The 11,232-nt window shown below is 41.4% G+C and overlaps 1 pseudogene across 1 annotated transcript; it reads right to left on the bottom strand.

Annotated features, from left to right (window-relative positions):
• Positions 1-1,031: 1,031 nt before the first annotated feature.
• On the bottom strand, positions 1,032-10,629 carry LOC309653582 (cyclin-Y-like protein 1 pseudogene; annotated as a pseudogene). Its single transcript has 2 exons — positions 10,241-10,629; positions 1,032-1,132 (listed from the first exon to the last, which is right to left on the bottom strand). The product of its transcript is annotated as a cyclin-Y-like protein 1 pseudogene (transcript).
• Between the last annotated feature and the right edge of the window lie 603 nt (positions 10,630-11,232).

Genomic DNA, 11,232 nt, shown 5'->3' with positions numbered 1-11,232 from the left:
CCTAACCAGAAAGGAGTGGCTCAAGTACACACACTAGAAAAATGCAAGTTAGAAACCCCAGGAGCTTCCAGGTTGGTGAGCATGTAGTACCCTTGCAGAGGGCATCAAAGCTCTGTGCCCTGTCCCCATGCCTGGCCCTATGCATCTCTTCCATCTGGCTGTTCCTGAGTTATATCCTTTTATAAAAACCAGTGATCTAACGGAAAAAAACCAAAAGCAAAACAACAACAACAAAAAACCAAACCTCCGTTTTTTATTGTGCTGCATCACTTTAAATATTATGGAATGTTCACTTCTTGTATTCCTGCTCTCGTAATCAACTGAAAAACTTGGTCACGTATGGCTTTTTAGCAAATAAACTAGGATTTAACATAACATTCAGGAAGACAAGCAGGCAAGCAGGAGTGCAAAAAATTCTACGGTTCTGATTCTCATCTTAAAACAAGGAGGACACAGGAAATGTATATGAGTTTCACTTGCTGAGGATAATCTTCTGGAAAACCCCATATGGCATGTTGCTCTTATTACCCTGGCACAGCACTACATTAGGATGAGAAAGTTTTGAATAGCTTAAAAGTTCTGAGTAGCATAAATCTGGATGTGAGATAGGCTCGTCTGGTTGAACACTGTGTAAAACAGGGCCAAAATCACAAGGCTCAATTCCCACATATAACAACTGATTTTTCTGATTTGATCAAATGAAAACCTAACTGTGACCTAAACCCTATCATTTGTCTTTAACATATGTGCTCTTCGGAGCAAGGGGAAAAGGACAAAGTAGCATGGAGAAATAGACCACATCTAAATCATGTGGCCAGTTGACTATGTTGATAAAGAGGTGGCAAAATGTATAAACAGATAGTCTAAGTGTTCTCCTCCCTAAAACACTGACAACTAAAGGAAACTGTATCATCAACATATTAAAATAAGACAAGTGAATACGTAAAAAAGTGAAACATTTAAACCACTGTAAGAGTTTTTCTAAATACCTCCTATAATACACAAAACAAAAACAGTTTTCACTCTTTTTCTCAGGGAAAAAAAAGCATTGCCTTACCATCTGTTTGAGATTTGCTCGGAAAAATGGTGCTTGCCCCTGGGTGGTCAGAAGGGTTTGGTTCCAAAGCTAAGTCTGTATAGGAAGAAGAGAAAAAGGTGTGGTGATTTAGTTGAGTAGAAAAATACATGATTTTAAAGATAGCTACACATTGATTGAAACCACTTTTAATAGTCTTGAGAAGAGCTTTTAGTAATGACAAAAAGGCAATTTTAGTAAAGGCACAATATAAAAATTCTATTGGGAAACAGCAAAATTGTAGAAACTCTCCATACATGTGGAGTAAAACCATGGCTATGTCTTAGACTTCTTTAACTTGCACCTAAATAATCTATGCCATTTTTAGATGAATCATATATGTGACTCCCCTCCTATTTATCAATTAAAAATTCAGTCACCCTCTTTTAAAGCTGATATTACTAGCACATTCCAGGAACAGTCTCAAGAAGCAAGTTATGCTGTGGCCAACTACTGTCAGATACCAGCTCAATATATCAAATATGCCAAAACGAAGTGAGTTGCTTTTGGCAAATGTTCTTCAGACAATCAAATGGCTAATTCTAACTCCATTCAACAAATGAACTCATTTCATTGGCTGTGGTTTATCTGGGGGCTATTCATCATGGCAGATTTAAGAGGACTACATAAAAGTTCAATGTTCTAATCTAGAGGAACACTTCCATGAGAGTGATTTTTAACTTTGCCCTCTATTTCCAAAGCTAAACTCACTACTTCATTCCACGCTGCATGATTAATTTGGGGCTTCAATAAGAGTACTTTCTGGAGCAGATCATAGGGCTACTAGAAAAAAATTTTGGCCACACCTACACGAAAAGGTGGGTCTGCCTGTAGCCCACCTTGCACCAAGGTGGGATAGCGTCTTCTATTTAGGCAGAAATACAAAACAAGCACAAGCTACCACACAGGATAGTAAGGTTGTTGTTTCAAACAAACAAACAAACATCAAAGCCCTATGACACTTCCTCAGCAAAGTCCATCTCAAACCATTTAACCAATCTTTTAAGAAATTGGACCAAGATTCAGATAAAGAGTAATGGTTAAGCCAATTATTTCCCAAACCACATAATAACTGATCTGTTTTTGAAAGATGGCTTTGATGGTCAAAGTGAAATACAAATATATCCCTGCCTCTTAGAGAATCCAAAGAATACACACATTGATATATTAAAAACTAATTAGTCTAGTAGTGAATTCTGTCTAACCCAGCATTTCACAAATGTATCTACCTAGAATCCCCTTTTCCCACCCAGAAAGAATTTGGCACGAACAGTAATTTTGGACTTCCCGTTTTAACAGGAATCTGAGCCATCCATTTTAATGTCATTGCCAGCACTAGTAATTTACAGAGCTAAACCAACTGCTTTGTTCTTCATGAAAATTCCTTCACTGAATTTGAAGTTTATCAAGCTGCTTTTGGAGAAAATATTCTATTCAACATTTTTATGTAAAAGACCCATATAATTATTTTAAAGTTTTTTTCTCCTACATATTTGAAAAATTAAGACAATGGGAAAATAAATTATTTCAGCTGTACACAAAATGGCAGGCAGAGACTTTCACAGCTGCCTCTAACCTATAGCTTCCGAAAGAATTCATGACTACTTACCTATACCAAAAAGAAAGTAAATAGACTACATTTGAATCTAAAAAATAAGCAGAAATGTTTGCAAAGTAGCTGTCTTATTTATCAGTGTCTATGGCATGGTAAAACTTAACAATTTTCAATGGAAGTCCAGGAAAATTAAGTGCCAGAATCAAAGAGAAGCAAGCTTTAACACACACACACACACACACACACACACACCCCCGCGAAACCAAGATGTGCTACTACAGATCTAAATACAAAAGTCAAGAAGGCTGGGATAAAAGAAATGACAACATGCAAAAAAAAAAAAAAGTAAACTTAGCCCAAGTGACCAGAAAAAAGCTGGCACTCTCCCTACTCTATCCTAGGGGGTTCAAAGGGAGGCACAGGACCCAGGACCGGCCAATCAATCACAGCTGTCCTGGGACTTGCCAAGAAAAGAGAAAGGCAGAACTGTACTCTAGGATCCTTAGCTAGTCTTGAGCTGCTGGACACTCCCCTTGCTATCATGAGGGGAAAGGCTTTTCAGGAGACATCAACAGAGGAGAGCAGAACTGAGGAGATCATTTAACTCCTGGGTCAAGTAGTGCTTAACTCTGTGATGTTCTTTTAACTTGCAACTGAAGGAGACCTGCTTAATCAGCAGTACTGATGATCACACTAAAGGTGGGGAAAGGTAAAAGTCACTTGCTCATTCCTTTAACAAATATCATGAACAAAAATCTGCATGAGACAAAACGATGCTCTGTTTAAAAGTTACACACAACCATTCACAATCATTAACACACAATGATTCACAACCGTTACTTTTAGTTGCTTTTCTTATACGTTAAAAAAAGCTCTAATTAGTGTACAATTTATGTCTTCTTGTTACTAACAAGCGCTCTCCACCCCACTGTTGCATATTTATTGTTTAATGAATACACACTGGCCCATCAAGTGTTATTCCTATACTGGACTTAGCCAATCCCCTATTGCTGGGGATTGGTGCTTACAAAGTTCTATTCTTAAAATATTATGAGGAAAATCTTCATGTACATAGTTTTTTAAAATAATGGTTTTATCTCCTTAGCAAAGATCTTCGGAAGTGGAATGACTAAGCCAAAAGATTAGATCACTTTCACGGCTCCATGTACAATGCTAAATTGCTTCCTAAAGAAGGTGGGGGGCACATTAGGGTATAATGCTACCAATCATGACATTTTGAGTTCCTACCCTTGCTTTGGATACTTGAAAAAAAAAAAAACAATTCCTACTGATATGAATGAGGAACCTCACTGTAGATCTAATTTGTATTTCTTTTGATTACAGTTTGACCATTTTCCCACAGTTATCAGTGTTATTTCCACTTTGGTGAGTTGGCCTATCATTTGAATGTACTGTAAACACCAGGGCCCTACTGCTGTCAGTTTGCATGAGGTTTTCAGAAAATATTAATCTTTTGTTTATAGCCTATATAACTAACAATTTTCTATATAACTTGCACTTTTTGCTAATGAAAAATACCACATCACTATCTTATAGAATGGACATGTGAGCCATTAGACAGTAAACTCATACATACACACAATATTTCTGCACTTCCCATGAACTATCTTCCCAAGAGCCTAAGGAGACTATGATAAAACCTACCACACTCTTCACTATCACAAAGGTAAGACTGCCAACTATTAAGCAAAGCTTTACCACCCACCATCCCTCTCATCCCTCTCCCCACCACATGCACACACAGTAATTTAGAGACTTCAGGGAATTACTGTGCATTCAGGAAATTACATGGATTCTTCCGAAAGTTATTTCTTTAGAAACCTCTAAGAATGTTTTACCCAGGAGAAATATTCTTGAGCTCATGATTAGGGGTTATGATTAAAACTGTATTTTAAGACCCATCATTTTTGTATTATCAATTTAAATTGCAACTTATTTGACAGCATGATAGGTCGATGTAGAAAAAGTATGATTAAAAAAAAATTAAACTCGGTCTTCATGTAAACATTCCTCAGAGGAAACCTGTAAAACACCACCGACACTGAGTACTGTTTTTCCTCCAATCTAAGATTCTACCAGTTGTTAAGATCCATCTCAATTGCAGTTGTTAAAAGTGTGAAAACATAGGCAACTTAGAACAAATGAAATGCATTACTGAAGGCTAAAGGTGTTAAAACTATGCTATCAAACTGTCGATAAATGATTTGTCCTTGTTAAAATATTAGAGGGAGAGGGAAGTGACCAAGAAAGCATCTGACAGAAGCAGCATATTTCAGAAAGCGATTAATATCGACATATTGATTTCAATATATTCCAAATAAACAGGAGATGTCAGCAGTTTCTGGGCCAACTGCTGAGCACCAGTTTACTTAACGGTAACCACTGCATTTACTGAACTGCCCTAGCATCCCTATACTGTGCAGTGTATTAGTTTTATGGCTCATAATACAAACATTACAATCTTTACAATTACCATGTAAACTGATGATTTCATCTCTTTGCGTCCACACTTTCCACCGCAGTCAGGGAGTTCCTGCCAGCCAGCCCTGAGCTGGGCTGCCTCACCAGCGGGTACACAGCAGGCTCCTGCACCTGCCAGGCTACTGCTCACCCAAGCCTTGATCCTGCTTTCCTAGCTTCTGACAATCCTGGCTTCCAAACTTCCCAGCTCTGGTTTCCAACTGCTTCTGTACCTGCCTCTACCCTGGTTCTCAGTTTTGCCTTATTTTAATCCTCAATCAGTGTTACAGTGATCATGACTGAGAGGTGACACATAGGTAAGTACACCTGGCTTTATATATTTCTAAAGAGCACTTTACTCAGTTTCTTGGACTTTTAAGAACCTTTCTGGGTTGCAAGTTACCTTCATTTCATTTCACATTACGCAGTGTTACTGTTTTAACTCTTAAGTTTTATTACTTTAATACACTAAAACAACAACAACAAAAAAGGCTGAGAAAAAAGGTAGTATTCCAAAGAAGCTCACATAATGTCAACAATAAATTCTGTTCCTATATGCCATGCATTTGGAATTTACAGTCCTACTCTCTATCAATACTCATTTTTAAAACCTTGGACAACTCAATTTATACCTAAGAGAAGAATTCCTACACTACCTAACTCAGAACATGGTGAGAATCAAATGAAATGCAAGAGCAATCTATATACTACAGCCTATTTTAGACCCTTATTAATATCGCTTTTTTGTTCAAGCCACTGTTGGCTCTCACCTGAGCTACCGCACCAGCCTCCTAACTGGTCTCCCTCTCTGCTTCCTTCCACCCTTACAGTCTATTCTCACACAGTAGCTGGTCTGATCTCCCTCCGCCCTCTCTACCCCCCTTCCCTTTTTCTAAGAATTAACATCATTCCCCTGCATATAATCCTTCAATGGTTTCCCATTACAATTAGACTAAAATTCATATTTTTTGGTCAAGGCCCACTAGGCATACAAGGTCTTAATCCCCCATATTCCTCCTGGCATTCATTCACTCAGCTGCAGCCACCCATCTTTCTGTCCTTGGCACGCATCAAGCATATTCCCTTCTTAGGAACTGCACAGAAGCCTCTTCTCCCACAGCCTCACACGGCTCTCTTAGGACTGCTCATGGGTCGCTTAAGGAGAGAAGCTGTCTTTAACCACCCCTTGTAAAACTGTCCTCCTCCCCAGCCCATTACCTTCATTTTCTTTCTTAGTGTTCTCACTACCTGATGTTATTCTTGTGTCGTCAGCCCCCAGGCACCTCTAGAAAGTAAGGACCTGAGTTAGGATACGGGTTTTGTCTTGTCTAACCACTGTTTGTCCTGCCTCTGGAATGGTGCCTAATAATCATGTTTCAGTGTACCCAAAACCAGTTAAGGTTTTCCCAATTTTCCCACATCATCTAAGATTTCTTCTAATGCTGTCTTTTGATGTGTCTGTCACCTAGGACCAGAGTTAATTTCAGATCTCTTAGAGTAGTAGTTTAGTTACTCAGAATCAAAGACACAAGACAGGTTACCAAGAACCACGAAAACCTAAAAGAGGAAATCTAATGTTCAGTGAAAAATCAATGGTAACTTTAATTTGGAAAAAGAACATTTAATGTTAAAATACCTTTACTACAAAATGACTCACCCTATGAATTTAATTAAGTCGTAAGACAAAGTGTACAATCAGAATGCTATAGGGAAGTATCAATACAATGCATCAGTTTTTATCTGTGTCCCCTGAATAAAGCATTATAATGGGATTATAAAAGATGCTCAACCATAAAGGCTGGGTAAATGAATTATGCTCCAAGGTTATTCGATGGCCCAGTAAACAGTTGGTAAAAGGCAGGCTGTAGAGCTATGCGCAGTTGCATGGAAATACATCACCCTGGAGCACTCTCTAGGTGTCAGCACGGTTACAGGAGCTTCATGTCGTTACTTTTCTTTATAACACAAAGTTACAAAGTGGCACATAAAGAACAATCCCATCTTTGTAAAATAAACACAATGTTATGTTTATATGCATACAAAAGGTTCAGGAAGAATCAACACCAAAATATTAATAAAAATTCTGGATATTCTGAGTGTGAGTGAAGGACTTTTCTGTGTTTTCTCAATCTTTCACATCAAATGTTCATTAATACTGTCACCAAAAAAAGGAAAGATCTGTTGCTCAGAGGTTTTTCCACATCATATTGCCAATTCCTTCCCTACCCACTCTTCAGGGGGATGGGAGGTAGGGGTCACTTGAGAGAGCACCTTTCACCAGAAAATTAGCAAAGCTCCTAAGGTCAGAACATAAAGGTTGTATGAAAAGTTGATGAATAAAAGGAAAATCAGATAATAGGACCGTAGCATCTTCTTTTCTATTATGACACTACCATCAGTTATATTAGATATACTGTTAAAGACAAAGTAGTAAAAAATTCTTTTGAGTCTATCTGAAATCTATACTACGTTCTTAGGAGTTACTTTTTTGAGATGGCTTCAAGAAATCATGTTCTTCTCCAATGTTTCTGAAGAACAAGACAGAGCATCATTTATGTACGATTTTCTCTAAGTAACCAAATAATTCTTCACTGTAGAAAAGCCAAAATGTTTTATATCTGAGTAGGTATTTCTCAGTTTCCAGGGAAACTGATACAAAATTGTCTGAAATAAAGACATGAAGAGCAAACTTCCAATGTGCCTGTACTTTATATTTGGTGTTCTGACCTTGTTTCTATGGAAACTTAATTAATAGGCAAATGCTGAAATTGAGGTTTCTCTTATCACTTTATCGAATGCCCCCCCAAAAAAGACAAATTGAAATGAAATTTTAACAATCATGTTAAACATAAAAAGGTAAATTCTGTACTCATGAACTCTATTTTTCCAGTTCCTGATTTAGCACTCCTTCCTTATCATACATAGTCGTATGCTAAATGCTTAGTACCTTACCTGCCCGCTTACCAGCTTCCCCTAATGTCCCTCTGTCCAGGGCATTCTCGGCTTCAATTGGATTTCACCAGAACAAACTCTTTAAATTATATCAACGTGTTTACCTGACTGATAAATTTAGGCTATTTCATGACTTCTACTTTTATTCATATCCATTGCAATGTATGTACAGACAGAGAATGGAGAGGTAAATGTTGCTTCTGAGTTGTGTACAATAAACTGGAATGGCAATAATCAAAACTGGAGTATGCTGAGATAGGCCTAACTTATGGATAAATTATAATAAAATATAAGGTGCACTCTAAACAGTTTCTTAAGCATCCCAAGAACTGAATTTGGCATATCTACCACCTCCCAAGTCTGTCTCTTTTGTTCAGTAGCTGTGTTACACAGTCATTTCAGATCTCTAAGTCTTGGCTTCTTCATCGGCAACAGAGGGAGAATATATACGGGCCTTATTTGTAGATGGAAGGGCCGAGTGAAATACACAAGAAAATGCATTGTAAATCTTAAAAGAATTCTATAAAGGTCCAATTTTCGTCTCTCATCCTACACTAGCCAACTACTAACTGTTTTTAAAAATCATTTAGAGGCTTACCTTATAGCAACAAGCAGAGCAGTTTTCACAAGTACTTACATGCTTTGTGTTTAAAGCTACAATTAATTCACATAATTTGTTCATTCTTTCACAATATCTAACGATTCTGAAAAGGGAGTACTTTCCACTTACAAAGCCACGTCCATCATAAGGGTGAATCCACAGGCTTAATTATTCTAACTTTTAAAGAAATTAAATAAACCCAACTAAAATTTAAATAGAAGAGCTGTAAGACATTTCGTCTATGAAATAATGAAATAATCTCTGGCATTTAAATGAAACAAATGGGCCAGTGGGGCTTTAACATCTTTATGATACAATGTTTTATACTTCAAAGAGCAGTCTTTATTAAAGTGCCACTATGCTACCCAGAAATTTTTTTTTTTTTAACCTAGAGCCATCCCTTTCCAAAATTCTAGAGGCAAAAATCAAAACATTTCCTCTCTTCTCTCTCTCCTCTCCTCCCCGACAACACCCACCCCCAGCCACTTAGTCTTCAGAACTTTTACCTGAACATTCTTAAAGTTAAATATTATTCTACTGGGGGGGGGGCGGAGGAGGAGGGAGCCATGGAGACATTTTTCTGCAGGATGGATGTGGTATGTTAACTCCCAAACCTTTATATTACAAATTACAATCTGAATTTGTTTTTTCTCCTTTGAAACTTCTGTCCAGCAGTCTCAGGAACCACCTCACCCCTCCCTTAGAACAGGCAACGTGCAAAAGAAGTCGGTTAAGGCTGTGCAACTGAAGACATACTTGTGTCAAAGTGGGAATTTAAAAGTAATCAGAACTCCATGGGGTCTCCTTTGGTAAAGAAAAAAAACCCAACAACTCTTCTCTGCAGCCGTGGCAGTAACGTTTCACACCGTTCACAGTTATTTTAAGCCCCTCTCCCACCATTTTCTTTCCTATCGTGTTCAAATTATAGTTAGAAGGGATAAAGTAGCTTCTATCAGGGCGACTGAAAACATTAAAATCCAAAGAATTTTAGTTAAGAACACCACACTGACTCTGTCCATCTCTATTTTGAATTTAAATGAGAAATCCTCTAATGTTTGTCTTAATTGTCTCAAGTATCAACTACCTTAACAAATAGAAGTCTGTCATCAGGCCCTTACCTAGTTCCTTCGCTTAGGTACCATCTGGATAGGGAGACGGGATGGATACGCCGAAGTTAGAGTATTTAAGTTTGCATTAAGAAAAGAGAGAATACACCAGAAAGTCTCTGCTAAGTCCCACGAGATGTTAAATAGAACCACGAACAGGAAGGGCCGCGGATTGGAGGGTCTCAGGCCGGGCTGGGAAATGGGAACGGGGGAAAGAATTGGGCATTCGGGTAGGGAAGAGGGAAGGAGACTGGCCGGACGCGACTGGTAAAGAATAAGGGGTGGGGACGCCAAGCAGAGCCAGCCTTCGTCCCCGGTGCCCAGCCCTGGGAGAGCCAACTCCGGGCAAGAAGGAGCCCTAGGCGGCGTCTCCCTCCCGGGGGACCCTGGGGGCGGCGGAGGCCAGAGGTAAGCCCGAGAGCAGACGGCGCCGACCCCGCGAGGGGCGAGGCGCGCCCGCCGCTTCTTACCTTCGGGCATCTCCCGGTCGCTGATGTGCTGCAGGTGGTGGCCTTCGCCACCTGCGAAATCCAACTCGGCGGGTTCCACGGTAGCCGCCGCCGGAGCTACTGCCACCGCATTCCCGGCCGCCGCCTTGTAGACCTCAGACTCGCAGTCCGGCTCCGCTGACCCCCTGCGCCGGCCCGACTTGGGGCTGGCATTGGGGGACAGGCAACAACACAGCGAGTTCCCCATGGGGCGCCTTCACTCCTCGCCGCCGCCGCCTCCGCTCGTCCCCCGACTCCGCCGAGCTCAGAAGCCGCCCCCTCCCCCAACAATGGCGCGGCGGGCACTGGCAGCCCCGGGCTATGCCGGGGCTGTGCCGCACATGCAGACGCGACTTCGCCCGCCGCTCTCCTGTCCGCTCAGCCGCCGGGGCCCCGGGCAGGGGTACGGCCCCGGCCGCACCCCCGCCCAGCCGCCGGGCCCCGGGCAGGGGTCCGGCCCCGGCCGCACCCCCGCCGCCGCCTCCCCGGAACCAACTAGTCTGTGAGGGCGGTGACCAGACCCGCTTATTTAAAAGGGCTGGGAACCAGACAAGCGCTGAGACGCGCAGCCACTGAGGGAGAGAGCGCAGCCGGAGCTCCTCCTCCTTCCGCCGCTGCCTCCCGACTGAAAGTAGCTAGCCCGGCCGGCCCTTGCCTACCGGAATGTGTCCTTCGGTCACCTGGTTACGACGGACCAATCACGACCAGAGTTCCCTCCACGAGCCCTCCTCAGAGCGCAGGCATGTGACTCACAATGCCCCGCCCCTGCCCGCGGCTGCCCCGCCCCCCGAGTGGCGCGCCCCGGACTCTGGTTTCCATTCATCTCTCGCGCTCCGAGCTTTCCGGTCCTGCGGGAAGCGCCGCGGGAGTTTGTTAATCGAAGCCGTCCTGAGTCAGTGGGCTCTGTAGAAAGCCCCTGTTCGTAAAATGCCAGTTCAGTTAGCAACTCGGTTTCACCGGGTCCACAGTTGACT

This window comes from Balaenoptera physalus (assembly GCF_965194825.1).
Source record: "Balaenoptera physalus genome assembly, contig: HAP1_SCAFFOLD_624, whole genome shotgun sequence".
Lineage (NCBI taxonomy): Eukaryota > Metazoa > Chordata > Mammalia > Artiodactyla > Balaenopteridae > Balaenoptera > Balaenoptera physalus.
This window is presented reverse-complemented; position numbering and strand designations above follow the sequence as displayed.